This window comes from Triticum aestivum, chromosome 3B (genome assembly GCF_018294505.1).
Source record: "Triticum aestivum cultivar Chinese Spring chromosome 3B, IWGSC CS RefSeq v2.1, whole genome shotgun sequence".
Lineage (NCBI taxonomy): Eukaryota > Viridiplantae > Streptophyta > Magnoliopsida > Poales > Poaceae > Triticum > Triticum aestivum.
The window spans coordinates 364,869,501-364,875,753 of NC_057801.1; positions in this window are offsets into that span (position 1 = coordinate 364,869,501).

Genomic DNA, 6,253 nt, shown 5'->3' on the forward strand with positions numbered 1-6,253 from the left:
ACCTTGCCTACTTATCCTAAACTGCTTAGTATAGGTTGGTTAGTGATCCATCAGTGACCCCCACTTTGTCCCGACTGCCCCGCTGGATTATCAGAAGACCCGATTGTCGGGGGTTGGGTGCGACATATGCCAAAGGATGGCTTATCATGGTGGGAGCGAGTAGAACGTCGCCGGTGCCTGGAAGCGGGCTAAGGCGTAGACATGTACGCCGGCGCACTTTACCCAGGTTCGGGGCTCTCCTAGGAGATAACACCCCTAGTCCTGCTCTACGGGGTCTCCGCATGATCACTAAGGCACAAGTGATACAATGGTGCTCCTTGAGCTGTGTGCTAGAGGCAGAAGGAGGCAAGGCTAGCTCTCTTCCTACTCTAGGGGAGTGGCTAGTTCTAATGGGGTGGGAACCCTTTGCATGGGTGCCCTGGGGGGTTTATATAGGCCTACCCCCAGGGGTACAATGGTAATCTGGCCGGGTGCTGGGCCCGGCTGTCAGTGTCCCTGGTCACCGGCTTCCCCGCCGGCTGCTGGGGCCCGCCGCCTGGTGGGCCCCGCCAACTGGTCTGGTACGGAGCCGACAGGCCGCTCCCGCCGTTGGCGGGTCTGATTGGTGGTTGTTTACTATTGTCGTGTTGTTAATGATGCGGGCTTGGTCAGCAGAGCGTGGCTACAGTCCCGCCGCCTGGCGGGAGATCACTGTAGCCACACCAGGTCTTATATGGTTGATGGTGCATGGGCCCCGAGGGAAGGACTGGCCGCCTGCCGGAGGCCGGCCTCCCTCAGGTCCGGCTGGTCTGGCTTCCGCCATCTTCCGGGCTCTCGCTGCTTGGTAGGGGCCGCCGCCTGCAGGCCGTACCGGCAGGCCATCGTAGGGAACAGGACTCCACCTGTTAGGGGTGACATCGACGGGGGAGTGGCTATAGTGCTGCGTCATGCGGAGATCTCCGTCTGTATGGGGCACTATAGCCACGCGGAATCCAAGATTCAGGGGTGAGGGACTATGTTGTAGCCTCACCCTGTCGTGTCTTCTTGATGAGGGTGCAAACTCTGAGGGAGCTGGGTGGCCGCCTACTAGACGCTGACCCTCTGGAGGCCGGCTGACTGGAGCCACCGCTCTTGGTGTCATCAGCTGGTGGTTAGCCGTCCTTCGGTGGCCGGCCGTTGAGCCAACCGGCCTATGGAAGGCGGAGCTTCAGTTTGGGGCATTGCGGGACGAAGCCGGCCTGAAGTTTTGACAGGTTCAGGGACTCAGGTGAGGCTACCCGTGGCCCATTAATCCGACAGTAGTCCCCGAAGCCGATGAGGCGTTGCGGTCGAGGGGTCGCAAAGTCTCAACGGCTTCCCAACTTACCGAGCTCTGGGAGAATATTTGTTACGCCTTGCGACGCTCCGACTGCTGGAGTTGATATTGACAAGGCGGGATCGTCAGCCAATTTTGAAGGCCAAGGCGGGAAACAGGTGGCGTGCCTGCTAAGCTTCCCAGGCCCGCCGCCCGCCACAAGCGTGCCACGCGGCGCACGTCAGCCCGACCAGCTTGCCACCCCACGCTCCTGATGGGACGTGACAGTGGGTCGGGCCCTCCACTACCGGGCCTCGGCACGTGGGCGGATCCGCTGCGGCCGAGGCGGGTGTTTGCGATTCCCATGAGCGTTTAAGGCACAGTAACTTCACGTAGTAATCGGGGGGTCGTGGGGTCGTGGGCGCAGTCAATCCAGCGATCCCATGCCCCGCCCCCTCGGCTTCGCAGCCCTAGGGATATAAGTAGGGGGAGGGAGGGGAGCGGCGGAGCACGCGCGCCCTCCTCCCCACACTCTCTTCCTCCTCTTGCTCTCTCCGCCACTGCTGCTGCCGCCGCTCAGTGCTTGCCGTAGTGCTACCGCAGTTTCGCCACCGTCGTGGTCCTCCTCCCCTCGCAGCTCCACCCGAGGCCATGGTGCGTGAGAAGGGTGGCGACTGGGATGGCTTGACAGTGATCGAAGACCACCTCACATTCCTCCGGGACACACGCCGGATGCCCAACGCGGCGTTCCTCAAGGCGCGGGTGCCGCCGACGGAGGAGATTTCACCAGCGTCGAAGGGGAACGAGCGGGTCATCTTCCGCTCGCACTTCCTCCGCGACTTCGGCCTTCCGGCAAGCGGCTTCCTCCGCTCGTTCATGGACTTCAACCACCTCCAGCCGCATCACCTGACGCCCAACACCGTGACACTGCTCTCCGCCTTCGTCACGGCGTGCGAGGGCTACCTCGGCATCCTCCCCACACTCAAGTTGTGGGGGGCGTTCTTCTACGGCAAGCTGGGCACCTCTGCCAAGGACACGGCGGCCGAGTGCGGTGGATTCGTCGTCGTGCGCCGGCCGGCAAAGAAGAATGCCTTCCCAGTCGTCAAGTTGTCACAGTCGATAAAACTGTGGCGGCAGTCTTATTTTTATGTTGAGAATGTTGACCTGGCCGTCGACTTCATCAACCTGCCGGCCTACGAGGCCGGCCCCCCTGTCGGGCATCGGCCCAACTGGGGCTACAAGCCGAAGCCGGTGTCGGCGGACGCGGCAGCCGCCATCGGCCGACTCCGGGTGCTCCAGGAGTCGGAGGGCCTCGTGGCCTCCGACCTCCTCATCGCCTTTATCAAGTGCCGGGTCCTCCCGCTTCAGGGCCGCCCTCATCTGATCTGTCGGATGAGCGGGCACCACGACCCAAGAAGGTTGTGCACGAGGGAGATGCCGACTGCAGAGGTTGCAAGGATGGTGAACGAGATCTCCGACCTCAAGGTGTTGCAAGGAGGCTGGCGGTTCGGGAAGCGGCCGTATTCACGTGAAAACCCGCCGCCTGCCGTAAGTCCCTCGATTTCTTCTTTTAGTTCTGACTTTGGTCTTATTCCTGGTGCGATGCAACTCCTTTCTGGAGCACAGATTTATATGTCTACAACGACGGCCGCCATCGTGTGGCCGGGTGGAGACTACCTGCCGGAACCGGCAGTGAGCGACGTGGACGACCCCGACTTGGGGGCAGCCGCCTTGGAGGATGACGCAGCAGGCGGCGGCGACGGAGCAGGCGGCTCCAAGGAGGGCGGCAGCATGGAAACCTGGCCCGATGATGACGACGACAAAGACGAGCCGCGCCCCTCCCGGAGCACTGCTAACACCAGCGCCGGCCCCTCTACCGGGCCGCCCGCGCGAGGCGGAAAGCGCAAGCGGAGGCAAGGCGCCGCCCTGTTCAGCAGCGTGACGAAGAAGCCAAAGAACCCAGCCGCGGCGACCAGGCGGAAAGAGGCCGCGACGAAGGTTGCCAAGGTCCATAGGCAACCGAAGCTGGCGCCCATGGTGTCAGCGTAAGTGCTCCTCTTACGCTTCTTCCTTTTTGCCGATCTGGCCTAGGAAACTTCTTTATGCTGCCTTCCCATCTTAGGGCCCCACTTACCCTCAAGAAGTCGGCCGCCGCCTCGGTCATCAGGTCGGCGGACACCTCCACCACCGGCCGGCGAATCGACCTGGCCGCCGACCTCCGGGAGGCATAGGAGCGGAACGTGCGGGAGGTGTGTGAGGAACAGGAGGTAGACCGCCTGGCGAAGGTGGAGGCGGACAAGGCCGCAACATCTGTGGCAAGGAAGCTGGCGTAGGCGGAGGCCGACGCCGCGGAGAAGGAGCGGCTTGCAGAGGCCGCATGCCGCCAAGAGACGCTGCTCGTGACTCCTCTGAACACTGCGCCACCCCCGCCGGAGTTTGTGGCAACGACTGGGGGAGCCAGCGACGAGCAGCCGGTCATGGAGAGGGAGGGCGGCGACGTGGCCATGCGGACGTCATCGTGCCGCCGCCATCGCCAACCGGCGGAACACAAGGCGAGAAGCCGGCTGCCCCGCCGGTGCCACCGTCATGGAACGAGGTGGTGACGGACCTGACTCCCGAGGTCCGCACACCCGCGCGCCACCGACTTGCGAAGGCAGCCTCAGCACCGCGGCCGCTGGAGGCCGGTGCCGCAAGCTCATCGGTCCCCGACACCGAGGCGACCAGCGCCGCGCCCGCTGGCTAGGTACGCGGAGGCAGGACGGGCGCCTTGAACCAGGCGGCCCTTGACGTCCAGGCCAAACTCCGGGCCGAAGTCAAAGCCCTCAAGCGATGCAACGAGGCGTTCCTGGATTCCCGGGCAGCCATCTGCGTAAGTTTCTTACTTCTCTTTATTTTGATCTTCTTGCTTCCTTCGTGGGGGCGCGCCAGTGCACCCACTGGGTGCAGTCCCCAAGTTTCGGGCCGGCTACTGAGCAGGCGGTCTGGAACTTTAACTTGCAGGTGTCGGCTGCTAACTTCATCTGATATCCCTCTTGCAGGATTACCACAATCTTCGCGCGGCCACCTTCAACTCCGGAGTCCGAGAGCTGGAGAAGTAGACCGCCAACTTGTCCGAGATCGGGAGTAAGTTTCGACTTCCTTTCTTCACGGGGGCGCGCTGGCACACCCGCGGGTTGTAGTCCCCGAGGTTCGGGCCGACTGTTGAGCAGTCGGGCCAAATCTTCCGAGTGATTTTATTTTTGCTGGTAACTTCTTCTCTGCGAGGGCGCGATAGCGCACCCGCGGGCTGTAGTCCCCGAGATTCGGGTCGACTGCTGAGCAGTCGGGCCGGATCTCCTTGGCAACTGCATCCCTTCTTCGTTGTTTGACTGACATTCTTTCTTCTTCCCTTTTTTGCAGAGGCCAACGCCGCCTGGAAGCAGCAGCTAGGCGAAGCCAGCACCGCCCTGCGCGGCAAGGAGGCGGAGTGTAGCAAGCTGGCCGAAGAACGTGACCGGCTGGTCACTCAGCTCGCGGAGCAGGCGGAGGACCTCAACACGGCTCAGAGGAAGGCGAAGGCGAAGGAGACCGACCTCCTTGATGAGTTCGAGATCGAGCGCTCTGCCTGGGCTGACAAGGAGGCGCAGATGATTGCCTGCTTCAGCAGCATCGAAGACTTGGTCGACGGTGAGCTTCGTTTTCTTTTCTTTCTTGTTTTGAGTTGTCGGCCCTTATCTAGACCGACTGCTGGTTTCTGACCTTTGGCTTTTCTTTCCTTCTATTCAAACACACTTCTTCCCAGGCCACTCCGTCACCGCGAACCAGATCATCCAGGCCCAGCGCCAGGAGCGGAGGGCGCAAGGCGTGCAGATTGCCGCTGACGCCCCCCGGACCCTCAGCGAGCAGCTCCTCAGCATCCAGGCCCGCCTTTGGCCTGCCCATCAGATGTTGCGCCGCCTTCAGCGTGTCAGGGCCCAGGCGATCTCCGCCCTCTGGCCAGGTGTCTAGGCTTCGCGCAACCCCAGTCAGACTGCCGACTGGCTGGAGGTGGCAGCCGGCCACCTAGAGGCCTGGAAGGGCTCTGCAGCCCGGGCAGGAGCACGCTGAGCCCTGGAATTCGTCAAGGCGTCATACCCTGGGCTAGACCTAGCACAGTTGACCATGTTTTGGCTGGAGGCACAGGAGGAGCTCGTGGCGGTGGAAGCCGAACTTATCAGCAGGGCGGCAGCGATCGCCGACTACACCGACACCAGCGTCTTCATCCCAGAGGTGGTCGAAGAAGGCGCCGAAGTGCCGCTGGAGTGGCTCGGGCTGAACCCGGAGGACAGCAAGGATTCGACTGAAGTAATCGACTCCAGCGATGAAGGGGAGGAGGAGGAGGAGGAGGAAAGCGATGACGACGCGCCGGAGGTTGGAGCGGATGGTAAGCCTCAACCTGATCGGGCCTCAAGAAATGATCTGCGCTCCAAAGCACCGACTGCCGCTGGAGGCAGCCAGGCGGAGACCGACCAGCCGCCCATTCCACCAACGGACGCCGCCGACCCCGCCATCCAGCCGTCCGCCGCCCCAACTGGCGCCGCCGACTCCATCATCCAGTCGGAGCCTTCTACTGCACCAACCGGCACTGCTGACTCCACCGTCCTGCCGGAGCCTTCTGCTGCCCCTACCGGCACCGCCGACTCCACCATCCAGTTGAAGCCTTCTGCTGCCCCTACCGGCACCGCCGACTCCACCATCCAGTTGAAGCCTTCTGCTGCCCCTTAGGATGTTATCTTTTTCTTTTTATGCATGCTAGTCTAGACAACTTGGTTAAATTTGCACAATTCGACCCGCGGGGTGTATATCGAAACCCTATTGAATGCTGGCTGATAGGCCTTAATCTATGTAAATATTCTATCACAAATCATGTTTTGCTTTGCCGGCTTCTAACTTTTCTTGCTTTTCATCTCCTTGCTTTTTTCCTTTGCCGCCCTCCCTCGGCTATCCTCTTTCCAGCCAAGC